Source organism: Puma concolor, chromosome A1 (assembly GCF_028749965.1).
Source record: "Puma concolor isolate L17-30 chromosome A1, mPumCon1.1.hap2, whole genome shotgun sequence".
Classification (NCBI taxonomy): Eukaryota; Metazoa; Chordata; class Mammalia; order Carnivora; family Felidae; genus Puma; species Puma concolor.
The window spans coordinates 116882716-116897818 of NC_141667.1; the positions used below are offsets into that span (position 1 = coordinate 116882716).

The window sequence follows — 15103 nt, forward strand, 5'->3', positions numbered from 1 at the left end:
AGGGAAAATATTTACAAAACACATATCTGGTGAAGGACTTTATTTGAAATATACAAAGAACTCTTAAAACTGAACAATATGTAAATAAATAGCCCAATCAAAAAGTAGGGAAAAGATCTGAACAGACAGTCACTTCACTGAAGTAGATATATAGATGGCAAATAAACATGAAACAATGGCCAGTATCTTAGTTCGTTAGGGAATTGTAATTTAAAACAATGAGATATCACTATACACCTATTAGAATGGTTAAAATTCAAAACACAATAGCAACTGCTGGTGAGGATGTGGAGCAACAGAAGTTCTCAGTCATTGCTGTTGAGATTGTAAAATGCTTTAGCCACTTTGGAAGACAGTTTGTCAATGTCTTGGAAAAGCAACCATAATCTTATCATATGATCTAACAGTCGTGCTTCTAGGTATTTATCCAAATGAATTAAACATTTTATGTCCACAGAAAATCACACAGTATTTACAGCAGGATCTTTATTCATAATTGCCAAAACTTCGAAGCCACTGAGATGTCCTTCAGTAGGTGAATGGATAAACTGTGGTAGGTTCATATGATGGAATATATACAGTGTTAAAAAGAAATGAGCTATCCAGCCATAAAAAGACATGGAAGAACCTTAAATGCATAATGTGAAATGAAAGAAGCCAATCTGAAAAGGCTACATACTATATAATTCCAACTATATGACATGCTGAAAAAACTCTGGAGACAGCAAAATGATCTTTGGTTGAAAGGGGTTTGGGGGTGGGGACAGAGGAGGGATGAGGGATTGGTGTACAGAAGGTTTTTGGGACAATGAAACTCTTCTGTATGATGTTTTTGTGGTGGATGCCTGTCATTATGTGTTCATCAAAACGCATAGAATGTACAACAGAAAGAAACCCTATTGTGAACTATAGAGTTTGGTTAGTAATAATATATCCATAATATATCCGTATTGGTTTATCAGTTAAAGACATTGATAATGGAGGGAAATTAACGGTTGTGGTTGTGGAGAGGGAATGTTCCTGCTCAGTTTTTTTTTTTTTAAATCTAAAATTGCTTTAAAAGATAGAGTGTATTAATTAAAAAAATTTTTTTTTAAAGAAAAAAATTTGTTCATCAAGTCTAGTGAAATGTCAGTGTTCTTTGGCTAAATATTTGTAATGATTGCTAAAAATGATTATCCTTGTAGTTAATGGATATTTATATATTCATTGCTAGGAGTAGGATTATGTGGTAGGAAACTAAAATTTCAGGGCTACGCTTCATCTTATTTATGTTAACTCATAGGAGTGTTTTGACTTCAGATTATTGGTTCTCAGGAAAGGAGTGCAAAATTGGTTGACAGTTTAATAAATAAAATGTTTTACTTTATGACTTAGTCTGGCAAAGACTTAAATTTAGAAAACATGACAGTTACTTACAAATTCAGTGCAAGCTTTCAGTTTTTATAATGAAAAAATAAGGAAACAAGTCTTGTGACACAGTCCGATAATTAAGAGAATACATGTGTGGGAGATGTGTTTAGTACATTTTATGTAAGGGATCATTGCTGTTTCAGTTTTCATTGTGTAATAAAACTCAAATAATTTAAAAATTTTTTAGCATCCTGAAAACTAATAGGTTGAATTTAGAAGCTTCTTTTGATAGTGAAGATGTTATCTAAATACAGGTTCACAGTCCATTATCCCAAACTCTTGGAGTCAAAACTTTTTGAATTTTTGAAAGGTTGTGTGATTTGTATATCTTATGTAATGTTCTCAGCAAAAGTCTAAGACATAATCAAAGACCTTAATATCTGTATAATGAAATATGACTAGTCCCAATTAAGTGAGGTAAATAAGGACCAGGGTCATTCCTTCATTTGTTCAGGTTGGATTTGGATACCAAATGTTAGGAAAGAACTAGGATTTTGAGGGCCTGGAGTAAAGGATCTTTAAGCCCTTTAAAGAAAGCTGACTTAAAATTATTTAATTTCTTGGTCATGTTACGTGGTTACTTTAAACAAATATTTGAAAATCCTAAATTTAGTTTTTGTGAAAACAGGACTTATGTTTAAAAATGTAAGCTTAAAACTGCTTATGTGAAACTAACTCATTTGTGTTGGGAGTGCAGGATTGGTGATGTAAGTCCTAAAAAATAAGCATATCCAATGCAGTAGAGGGATTTTGAATAGTACCATATTCAGTAATTGTGAAGCATGAGCAAAAATAGTGTCTGTAAAGAAGTCACTCGTGAAACATTTTGGTGTTTCCTGTAGCTATAAATAGTTTATGTCATTGTATCTGGCTTTCTACAAGATCACTTAATATTTTATTGTAGCCAAATTCCTGTGGGCTCCTTCTTTAAATAAGAATTAGAAGAAATTCTCCAACATTTTTATTAATTATTTTTAAGCTTTCATATTTGGAATGAGAATGAGAAAGGGTCTTAAAAATGACACTTTGCTGCTTTTATCATGAACCTGTGTTTCTAACATGACAAGAAATAGAATTCTGTATTACTTGTAGAAACAACACTTGTGTTTTTACTTGTGGTTTTGGCTTGTGAACAGTCAACACTAGTTCAGAGCATTGTGTCCGAACAGCTTCTTTTTGGAAAGCAGGTCCCAGTTGCTGCCTTATCAGTAGCTGCTCACCGCAGTGGGTAGCAGCAGAGAGGAGTCTTTTTAATTAAGCTACTTTCCAATAGCTCTTCCACAGGCGTGGTTGTCTTGGCTTAGAGGGTGGGGGTGGAAATCCAATTTGTGATCTTGTTGTATCTAGAGGGATTATAAACAGAGGTCACTGGCAGGGCAAGAAAAGTGGGATGCATGGTCTAGTGATTCAGTGATTTTCTCAGTAGAACATGTGGTAGTTTTGAAGCACAGTGTACAAGTTGTGTGTTTAGTTAAATACACATATGTGTTCTATACATTCTTACACTTGAATGTTAATCTTCTGATATACCTAAAAGCATTCTTCGAGGAGCTCTCAAAATTTGAGAGAGAGAGAAAAAATATTTCTGTATAATTTTTATATAATTTCTCTGTAACTTGGGGTGGGGAGTATACCCTTGTTTAATTTTAGCAGATTATCTGTTACCTGTTATCTCCAGCGTGGAGAGTATTTCTGTTTCATGTGTCCCAATAAGAAAATCATGGGGCAAGGAGATGAAAAGAGTAACTGACTGGGTGCCTGGGTGGCTCAGTTGGTTAAGGGTCCGACTTCAGATTAAGTAATATCTCACAGTTTGTGAGTTAGAGCCTGGCAGAGGATTCTGTGCTGACAGCTCAGAGCCTAGAGCATGCTTCAGATTCTGTGTCTCCTTCTCTCTGCTCCTCCCTCGCTTGTGCAACGCGCTCTCTCTCTCTCTCTCTCTCTCTCTCTCTCTCCCCCTCTCATAAGAAATAAATAAACTTAAAAAAAAAAAAAAGAGTAACTGGAAAGGCATCCATTTTGTTTACTATAGAATTTTGCTTATTCTCTTTGAAATTATTGTAGTTTGGCTGCTCATTGTTTGGCTTAGAATTTTTTCCTATAGGGTAAATGGAAGGCTGTGTTCTTCTGTGGCTTTTGTGTATGAATTATCACAATGTTAGAGATTTTTAAAAATCTCCTCCTAGCAGTTCTCTGAGGCTGGTAGGTGTTTTTCCTTTATAGCTACCAAAGGGTGGAGTTGGGATATTAACCTCAAATCTACCTTACTCTGTAGATCACATTCTTTTTGACAGTACTTCATTGTCTTCAGTGTGGAGTGGGTCTGTTTTGATGAAAGTGGGTAAGCCCAAAAGAGTACAACTCTTTGATTTTGATTTTCTTTTATTAGTTGTAGTTATGAATGTGAATCAAGGTGGTGAAGATTAGATTAGGGAAGAGTGGCAGGAAGCTTGGGTTAGTGATAGCCACTAAACCTTGCAGTGAAGCTTGTCTGTCTATGTTGACTTTATCTGCTGGAACAGTTTCTGAATCCTCATCTAAACTCTTTAAGAGTGAAAATGTGAATCTGATTCTTTGCTCCATTCCTGAAATTCAGTGTGACTTTATGTAAGTCACTTAATCTGTTCATATGTAGTTCTCTAACTTGAAAAAGGATGCTTTTTTGTCTATCAGAAAGCCATGAGAAGAGGGCTTGTTTCACTGATGCAAACATCATACTGGTTTCAAAGTCTGACCTTGTTCTTAAGAATAGGGTTAACTGATTTTGCTCCTAGTATAATATGTAAACCACTTTGGTGTTGTATTTTGGAGAGAGGTACTCTCAATTATTCACCTTTTAAGTGGAAGCAAAATGCTTTGCATATATTTTTTTTTCAATCGTTTCCCATTGTCTAACTTTACTACTTGTTTAGGGCTTTCATAAACTTTTCTGTAGACCTTTGAGCAACTCTAGAAGAACATCTGGTGGTTTATTTTACTTGATATAGTTCAGTAGCCTCCTTGAGAATTTTTGAAGAATAAGCTGATCCTCCCCCTCCCCAAATTCGGTAAGAAATTCTCAGTTCCCTTAACTTTTCAACTTCAAAGATCCAGTTCATTGTCTGTTTCAGCCATTTAACTTCTAATTTTTTTTTAAAATATAATTTATTATCCAATTTGGTTAGCATTACAGTGTGTAAAGTGTGCTCTTGGTTTTTGGGGTAGATTCCCATGGTTCATCGCTTACCTACAACACCCAGTGCTCATCCTAACAAGTGCCCTCCTCAATGCTCATCACCCATTTCCCCCTTTCCCCAACCCCTCACCCACTCTCAGTTTGTTCTCTGTATTTAAGAGTCTCTTATGGTTTGCTTCCCTCCCTCTCTGTTTGTAACAATTTTTTTGCCCTTTCCTTCCCCCATGGTCTTCTGTTAAGTTTCTCAAGATCCACATATAAGTGAAACTATATGATATCTTTCTCTGCCTAACTTACTTCACTTAGCATAATACCTTCCAGTTCCATCCACGTTGCTGCACATGGCAGGATTTCATTCTTTCTCATTGCCAAGTAGTATTCCATTGTATATATAAACCACATCTTCTTTATCCATTTATCAGTTGATGGACATTTAGGCTCTTTCCATAATTTGGCTATTGTTGAAAGCACTGCTGTAAACATTGGGGTACATGTGCCCCTATGAATAAGCATCAACCGTTTAACTTCTGTGATCATGTCCTAGTTGATGCCATTTCCGATAACTGAAAACCCTCCACAGTTTGAGTTTTAAGCATTCTGCTCTCTAATCATCACCTTGATGGAAACAGTTCCTGTCAGTCACCAGCAGTTTATAAATTGTTAAGTCTAGTGGTCTTTGTCTTACTTGATCTATTAGCAACATTAAAAAAAAAAAAACACTTAAAAATGTTTTATTTTGAAATAATTTTAGACTCTCATATGAGTTAGGAAAATAGTTCAGAGTTCCCTCTTCCCTTGACTCAACTTCCTCCAATGATAACCTGTTTGATAACTGTGATAAAATTCTGAGTATTATTAACTAATATACACTCCTTAATCAGATTTCACCAGTTTCTACATGCAGTTTTTTGGTGTGTGTGTGTGTGTGTGTGTGTGTGTGTGTGTGTGTGTGTAAAATTCTAGGACATTATCACACGTATAGACTCATGTAACTGTTCAGAACTGTTGATCACCCCAGAGAAACTCCCTCAGACTGTTTCTTTCTAGTCACACCCTCCCCCAGTCCCTAATACTTGACAACCAATGATTTATTCTGCACCACTATAATTTTGTCAATCATGTTATATAAATGGATTCATGCAGTATATATCCTTTTGAAATTGACCTTTTTTTTTTTTATCTCTAGTATGCCCTTAAGATCTGTATAAGTTGTTGAGCGCATTGATAATTGATTTTTTTTTACTTTTGAGTAATACATGAATGTATTGCAGTTTATTTTTCTGTTTGTCTGAGGGACATCTTGGTTATTTCCAGTTTTTGACTATTACAAGAAAAGCTCTATGAGGTTCATTTTTTGGTATCTGTGTATGGATGATCAATTATTTATTCCAACATCATTTGCCAAAAAGACTCTCCTTTCTCCATTAAATTGCTTTTGTACCTTTGTAAACAGCAACAACAACAACAACAACAACAACAAAATAGTTGGCTATACTTGAATGGGTGAACATAAGTTTTCATTTTTCTAGGGTAGCTACCTAGTAGTGGAATTGCTGAGTCTTTTAATAAATGTATGTTTAAATTTCTAAGAAACTGCCAAACTATTTTCTGCATCATTTTACATTCTTAACAGAAATGTATAGTCCACTAGTTCTGCATCTTTCCCAACAGTAATGTTGTATTTTTATTTTAGCCACTTTTTTTTCCTTTTTTAAATGTTTGTTTATTTTTGAGAGAGAGAGAGAAAGAGACAGCGAGTGGGGAAGGGACAGAGAGAGAGGGAGACATAGAATCTGAAGCAGGCTCCAGGCTCTGAGCAGTCATCACAGAGCCTGATGCATGGCTCTAACTCAAGAACAGCAAGATCATGACCTGAGCTGAAGTTGGACATCCAGCCCACTGAGCTACCCAGGCGCCCCTGTTTTAGCTATTCTAATTGGTGTGTAGTGATGTGTCCTTGGGACTTCAGTTTGCTTTTCTCTGATGGCTATTGATGTTGAACGTCTTTTCATGTGGTTGCTGCATACCCATGTATCCTCTTTGGTGAAGTGTATGTTCATTTTTTTGCTCATTTTCTGTTGAGATTTTTATTTATTATTATTGTTATTATTATTATTATTATTATTATTATTATTTTTAACTGTGGATCTTCATTTATTCTGAGTGCGTAAAGTCTTTTGTTGAATATGTGATTTGCAAGTATTTTTCCCCAGTCTGTATCTTGTCTTTTCATTCTCTTAAATGTCTTTTGAGAGTAAGAATTTTAAATTTTGGAGTATCAAGTTTACTGGTATTTTTTTCTTTTATAGACTTGCGTTTTTGGTATAATGTCTAAGAATTCTTCATTTAATCCTATTACAGAGACTTTTAAAAATATTTTCTTCTAGGGGTGCCTGAGTGGCTCAGTTGCTTAAGTATCTGACTCTTGATTTCAGCTCAGGTCACAATCTCACAGTTTGTGAGATTGAGCCCCACCTTGGGCTCCACACTGGGCATGGAGCCTGCTTAAGATTCTCTCTCTCTCTCTCTCTCTCTCTCTCTCCCCCCCCCTTCAGCCCCTCCCCTGCTCACACTCTCTTTCTCTCTCTCAAAAAAATGTTTTCTTCTAAAAGTTTAGAGCTTTCTGTGTTGTTCTGTATATCTCTGTGATCCATTTTGTGTAAAGTTTTATATGAAGTAAGAAGTTAGATTGAGGTTCATTTTTTTTATGTGTGTATGACTAACCAATTGTTTGAATATCATTTGCTGAAAAGACCCTCCATTGTCCACTGACTGACTTTTGTACCTTTGTAAAAAAAAAAAAAAAAAAAAAGTTGGCTGTACTTGTGTGGATATATTTCTGGACTTTGTTCTTGCTTTATATATATATATATGTATATATATATATAGATATATAGATATAGATAGATATAATATATAGATATAAGATATAGATATCTATAGATCTATATAGATCTATATCTATATCTTATATCTATATATTATATTTATATCTATATCTGGATCTCTATATCTATATCTAGATATCTATATAGAGATCTAGATATAGATATATCTATATCTATATCTAGATATCTATATCTAGATATCTATCTATATCTAGATATATCTGTATATCTATATATCTTTCCTTCCTCTTATACCACATGTCTTACTGTAGCTTTATTTTGGGTGGTAAAAATATATATTGAGTAGCTAAAAATCAAATGGAGAAAAAAATAGGTACATTTTTCTCAGTAAATTTCAGAAAGTGTGACTCCTCTAGCTTTGGGTTTTTTTTTTTTTTAGACTTGTTTTAGCTGTTTCCCTTGTCTTTTCACATAAATTTTAGAATCAGTGTATCTACAAAAAAAATATGGCTGGAATTTTGATAATAATTGCATTAAAGCTGTAGCTCAATTTGGGGAGAATTGACATCTTGAACTTGTTATATCTTCCAATCCATGAAGATGATGTCTTTCTATTTATTTAGGAAAAACAGTCCATCAGTGTTTTGTTGTTTTCAGCATATAGATCCTACATATACTTACTTAGGTTTATAACTTAGTATTTAAGTTTTTTGAACTGTTATTAATGGTATTGTTGGCTTCTAATTGCCCATTGCTACTATATAGATTGTGATTGACCTTGCTACACACACACACACTAGTTCTAGGAGTTTTGGGATAGATTCTTTGGGATTTTCTATACTCCCCTACTTTTAATTCAGCCTTACTGGCTGCCTTTTCTCTTTATTCTTTTCAAGTTCCTTCTCCTCCTGACTTTTTAATTTTGGAGTGCTCTGGGTATCAGTTCTTTGGTCTTCTTTTCGATCTGTACCGATTTCTTGGTGATCTCATCCAGTTTCATAGCTCTGAAAACCACCTCTGTGACAAATTTATATCTTCATTTTGGACCTCTCCCTCAGTGGGCTTACTGGCTAACTGTCTACTTGATATGTCTACTAATGAGCACCTCAAACTCAGTACATCCAAGTTTCAACTCTTGGAGCTATCTGTTGCCCGCTCTGATATTCAGTCTCCAATCTTCCCTGTCTCAGTTAATTTAACTTTATTATTATTATTTTTTAAGATTTTATTTTATTTTATTTTTTTAAGTAGGCTCCACACCCAGTGTGGGATTCAAGCTCACAATCCTAAGATCAAGAGTCACATGCTCTACTGACAGAGCCAGCCAGTCACCACCACCCCCCACCCCTTCCCCAAGTTAATTTAACTTTAAACTTTTGGTCTCTCACATGGTAAACTTCAGCGTCATTTGTGATTCCTCTTTTATCACACTTATATCCAGCCCATCCTTCAGCAAATACTGTTGACCCTACTTTCAAAATGGATCCAGGGGTGCCCGGGTGTCTCAGTCAGTTAAGTGTCTGACTTGAGCTCCAGCTCGGAGCCTGCAGCCTGCTTTGGATTCTGTATCCCTCTCTTTCTCCGTCCCTTCCCTGCTTGCTCTCTCTTTTTCTCTCTCTCTCTGAAAAATAAATAAAAATAAAAAAAAAATAAAGGGCACCTGGGTGGCTCAGTCACTTGAGTGTCCAGCTTTGGCTTAGGTCATGATCTCACAGTTCTTGAGTTAGAGCCCCTCATCAGGCTCTGTGTGGACAGCTAAGAGCCTGGCGCCTGCTTTAGATTCTGTGTCTCCCTCTGTCTCTCTGCCCCTTTCCTGTTCTGTCTCTCTCTCTCTCAAAAAGAAAAAAAAAATCAACGAAAATGAATCCAGAACTTGACCCTATAAGATCTGTGCTGAATCTGTGGTTCCTCCTTGCCTCAAACTAGTGCCTGGTACAGAGTAGTAGGAACCTACTTTATTGTTGAATGATTGCTTCTTTATTAAAGAAATGGTACTCAAGGCTTTGAGATTTTACCTTCTCTATTTGAATTATAATATCCCTTAATGTTGACAAAATTAAGTTATTTTTATATCTTCCTTAAGTTTCTTGAATTCATAAGACTTCTGTTACAGACGGAATTCTTTAACGTTTTGATTTGTATACAGAATTGTGTTCAAATGTAGTTAATACTAAGCTTTTCAGAGTTCTTTCTTTAAGATTTAGTGGTAGTTTTAAAATAGGAAAATGTTCTAGTTTCAGTTAATTTAAGTTATAATTTATTGTGCTGGTTAAATTATTTTTAATTTTTAAAAAAACCATCTCTTTAGTAAAGATTAATATTAATGAAATATACTCATATCATTGCTCTGTTAACATGAGGGTATGTTATATATAAGGTGAATGTTCTGAATTGTTTACAGCAAAAGAAAGATTCAGTGCTTTAAAAAAACTGATCTTCATTTCCTTTTCTTGACTCTTGTTTTTTGGTGTAGTTCAGTAATTGTTTTTGTTTCTAGTTCATTCCCTCTCTTTCCCAAACTTTATTTTATCACGTACTCCCATGTACCCAAGTACACTTTATTATATGTGTGAATGGGGCAGAGTGCCTTCACAGGTTCTCTTGAATAGTCACCATGGTTTCATTCTCGTTAAATTTTTTTTTTAATGTTTACTTATTTTTGGGAGAGAGAGATGCACACACAACACAAGCAGGGGAGGGGCAGAGAGAAGGAGACCCAGAATCTGAAGCAGACTCCAGGGTCTTAGCTGTCAGCAGAGAGCCTGATGTAGGGCTCTAACCCACGAATTGTGAGATCATGACTTGAGCCGAAGTCGGAAGCTTAACCAACTTAACCATCCAGGCGACCCTCATTCTCTTTAAATATATGCAGAAGGAAAAGAAATTAAGCATTGACATATTCTTGTTATTATCTTTTTAAGTACGATTATATTTTAGGTCCTCACTAGCATCTTTGGCAACTGGTATTTTCAAAATTGACTCTTTCCTACTTGGAATTTTCCCCATTGGTAAGTAAACAAAGGTATATTTTCAAATGACTTAATAAAGAAGGTAGACTAAATGAACACACACCTCCAGGGGCACCTGGGTGGCTCAGTTGGTTAAGTGTCTGACTCAGGTCATGATCTACCGGTCTGTGGGTTCGAGCCCTGCATCAGGCTCAGTGCTGACAGCTCAGAGCCTGGAGCCTCCTTCAGATTCGGTGTCTCCCTCTCTCTCTGCTCCTCTCTCACTAATGCTTTGTTTCTCTCTGTCTCTGTCTCAAAAATAAATAAACATAAAAAAATTTTAAAAAACCCACACACCTCCCTTAGGTTTAGCCTAGGGCCACAGTGAGGTATCAAAAATAATAATAGACCCATTATCCTGCAGTCTAGTCTATACCTTTCGGTTCTTTACATTTCCTGTCTCCATCTCCATCCTTCCCTTCTTGTTCAGGAATTAGGAGAAGAATATGATCATTGAGGTATTTCACAAAAGGACATCATTCTCTCTCTGGTTGGTGGTATCTTATATCTGCCAGTGGGGTCTGTTCATGTTCCAGGCTGTTGAGGTATGGTGCCTGACATCTTTGTGTCAGGATTTTTCAGACTGATGCCTAATGCTCTTAGCCTTGGGGCAGCGTATCCCTTAATGATTTGCTGCTATGGACCCAGGAGTCGCATGCCACTCTTTCCTGAGCATCAGATAGTTTTATATCCCTGTAATGTAGTACCATTCTGTAATAAAAAGGAACAGGATCTCAGTCTATGCCACACCATGGATGAACCTTAGAACATTATTTTATGGAGGCATTTGTGTAGTTTTCACTATTAGAAGAGTTCCCTTTATAGTAAAAAAGTTCTTTTTTTTTAAACTTGTTTTATTTTTTATTTTTTAAAATTTACATCCAAAGTAGTTAGCATGTAGTGCAACAATGATTTCAGGAACAGATTCCTTAGTGCCCCTTACCCATTTATCCCATCCCCCTCTCATAACCCCTCCAGCAACCCTCTGTTCTCCATATTTAAGAGTCTCTTATGTTTTGTCCCCCTCCCTGTTTTTATATTATTTTTGTTTCCCTTCCCTTATGTTCATCTGTTTTGTCTCTTAAAGTCCTCATATGAGTGAAGTCATATGATACTTGTCTTTCTCTGACTAATTTCACTTAGCATTATACCCTCCAGTTCCATCCACGTAGTTACAATTGGCAAGATTTCATTCTTTTTGATTGCCGAGTAATACTCCATTGTATATACTCACCACATCTTCTTTAGCGATTCATCCATCAATGGACATTTGGGCTCTTTCCATACTTTGGCTATTGTTGATAATGCTGCTATAAACATGGGGGTGCATGTGTCCCTTTGAAACAGCACACCAGTATCCTGTGGATAAATGCCTAGTAGTACATTTGCTGTGTCGTAGGGTAGTTCTGTTTTTAGTTTTTTGAGGAACCTCCATACTGTTTTCCAGAGTGGCTGCACCAGCTTACATTCCCACCAACAATGCAAAAAAGATCCTCTTTCTCTGCATCCTCGCCAACATCTCTTGTTGCCTGAGTTGTTAATGTTAGCCATTCTGACAGGTGTAAGGTGGTATCCCATTGTGGTTTTGATTTGTATTTCCCTGATGATGAGTGATGTTGAGCATCTTTTCATGTGTTGGTTGGTCATCTGGATGTCTTCTTTGGAAAAGTGTCTATTATGTCTTTTGCCCATTTTTTCACTGGATTATTTGTTTTTTGGGTGTTGAGTTTGATAAGTTCTTTATAGATTTTGGATACTAACCCTTTATCTGATGTCGTTTGCAAATATCTTCTCCCATTCTGACATTTGACTTTTAGTTTTGCTGATTGTTTCGTTCGCTTACAGTAAAAAAGTTCTTAACTACAGTTTCTCAGTTTTGCTGGACACCCCACCACCTGTCTTTCTAACTAACACTGTTGTTTATATCATGGTTTTGAGATCCTGAGTACTTGTGCAGAGGAAGTTAAAGATGGTGTGTGACCATGTTCTTATATTATCTTTTCCTATCTCTGATAAGGGATGGAGAAGTGGTCTTGTGGTATTTAGTTGTTGGAAGTGGTGAGCTACCATATCACATACCCTCTTTTGAATTATAAGTATTCACTTGTAGAACGCTGTACTTACCTGTGGGTAAGTATGAGTTTACCATGCAGAAAATCTGACTCTTACGTGGGCTAATATGACTAGCCACATGGGCATATTAAAAAGCAGAGTGTAGGAATGTAAAGGGGTAGAACCATGTGGGAAAATAGTTTGGCAGTTTCTTAATAAGTTAAACATGAACCTAAAACAGAAATATATGCTATATGACTGAGCCATTCCATACTTAGGTGTCTACTCATTAGAAAGGAAAATCTGTGTTCACACAAAAACATATACATAAATGTTTATAGTGGTATTAGTCATACTAGACAAAAACTGAAACAACCGAAATATCCATTAACTGGTGAATGGATAAACCAAATGTTGTATATACATATAGTATGATACTGTTTAGCAATAAAAAAGGAACAAAGTACATGCTACAATGTGGATTAACCTCAAAAAATTATGCTGAGTGATGTGAGGACTTAGAAAATACTACATATAATATGATTCCATTCATTGGAAATGCTCAGAAAAGGCAAATCTATGTAAACACAGAAAACAGATGAGTGGTTGCCTGGGGTTGGTAGTGGGAGCAAGGATTGAATGCAGATGAGCTCATGAGAATTTTTAGGGTAATGAAAAAGTTCTAAACCTGGATTTTGGTGATGGTTGTGCAACTTTGTAAGTCTACCCAAATCACTGAATTATGTATTTAGAGTGGATGAATCTTATGGTATGTAAACTATACCTCAGTAAAGTTTTTTTTTTTTTTTTCCAAAAGGAAATGAAAGTGAATTTTGCAAACTTAAGTATTAGGAGAAACATGGTTTGACGAATGTAGTCATCTGACTAATGATGAAAAGGGATTGTTTTGGAGATGTAATCTTTGAGGTAAAAGGAAAAGGGTGTTTGATTTACATTGACAAAAGGGTAAGTGGAACCCTTTTGCCTAGAAATGTATGGTTAATACTGAAGATAGCATCATAAGTCTTAAAATTTTGCACTTCTCCATATTTATGTACCCTGTGGCTGTTAGAGTAAATTGCTATTATGTAGAATAACCTTTTCGGAGCAGTTTGTCAAGGACCTTAACATTTATATCTGTTGGCCTACAATTCCACATAAAAAATATATTCTCAGGAAATAATTAGAACTGAAAATAAGAATTAGTATTTGGAAATGTTCACTGTAGCATTATGTAGCATAATCAAAAAATTAGTAATCTATATGCTGTCAGAGTAGGAAGAATGTTTATAATTATTTTAGTTATGGCTCTGTTGTTTGCAAGGAGTAGATTTCCTTTCTAACTAGCTTTTGTTGAAAGGATACAAGACACTCAAAAGTTCAAAACAGCAAGATGTGTGGGACCCTTTGACAATGCTGAGCCAAGACTGCTTTCCCCATTTCTCGCTCTTAGGGGCCAGGCTGGTCATTCTGTCTTCCTTGCAGTCCTGCTTTGTCCTCAGCATTTTCTTTTGCCAGTCTTTCTTGTGCATGGTTCAGTGCTGCTTGCCAGCTCTGACTGAGTCAGTCTTTGTTCCAATGCCAAAATTTCCAGAGCACGAATCTGGACGTGGTCACTGACCCTAAGTGGGTCAGTGAACAACTGGTTATTTGGTCTTCTCCATTCCCTTTTTGGGCTCTACATTCAGTTTTAGTGAAAATGAAATGGTGTTGGATAATGGCAGTGATGTAATAGATCTCATGGACTTATATGAGGGATTGCGAATATTAATTTGGAAATATTTCTAAGGCCTTCTGTGATACAATTGCTTTTCTTTACTCACACTCTCAAAAGAATAGTGTACATTTGTGGTATATTCCTGCTTATTGTGTGTGCGTGTGTGTGTGTTTTAATCATTCCTTACTAAAATCTCTGTGGTTTGGTTACCACCCTTTTTTCCTTATTAAAACCACTTCTACTAAGTCTGGTTCTTAAAAATGTGTTGGCTGCTGTGGACCATTTCACCACCTCCTGAGATGTTCTCTCTGGACTTGGCCTCAGTGATGTTATTCTCTCTTGACCTTTTTTCCGCCCTCCAGGTTTGCCTCAGTGGATCTTCCTCCTGTGCTCATTCCTTTAATATTGCCATTGCCAGGTGCCTCACACTCCACTTCTTTTCACTTCCTGTCTGTCCTGCAGAGTTTCTCTTACCCTGTGGCTTCAGAAATTCTTTATATCCCCAAATCTATCTTTACCAGACAATTTCTACTGAGATTCTGATTGTGGTTACCACCATTTTTTTGAATATTATTAAAGCTTCTCTTTTCAAGCTTCATAGCTTTTTGTACCTCTGTTTATTCTCTGCGACAGTTATGTATGTATAGTACCTTACTCAGTTTTGTATTCCTGGTAGCACCTACCAGAATTCTTTGAGAATGGATTCACTCAATATTTTTCCATTTGTGTATTCCTGTTTTTAAAAATGGACTAGTTATACTTGTATGTGATTTTGTTTCCTTCTATACAAAAAAAAAAAAAAAAATACCACAAACCTTTTTTCTAAATCTAAAAATAATTTTCAACATAATCTTTGTGGTCAGAGGGAAAAAAATCAACTTGGTGGATA

General features: G+C 35.9%; 1 protein-coding gene across 4 annotated transcripts in view; it reads left to right on the forward strand.

Moving 5' to 3' along the window:
- The window catches only part of PLPP1 (phospholipid phosphatase 1), a 90099-nt gene that overhangs the window by 37402 nt on the left and 37594 nt on the right, over positions 1 to 15103 (forward strand). The window lies entirely within an intron of this gene.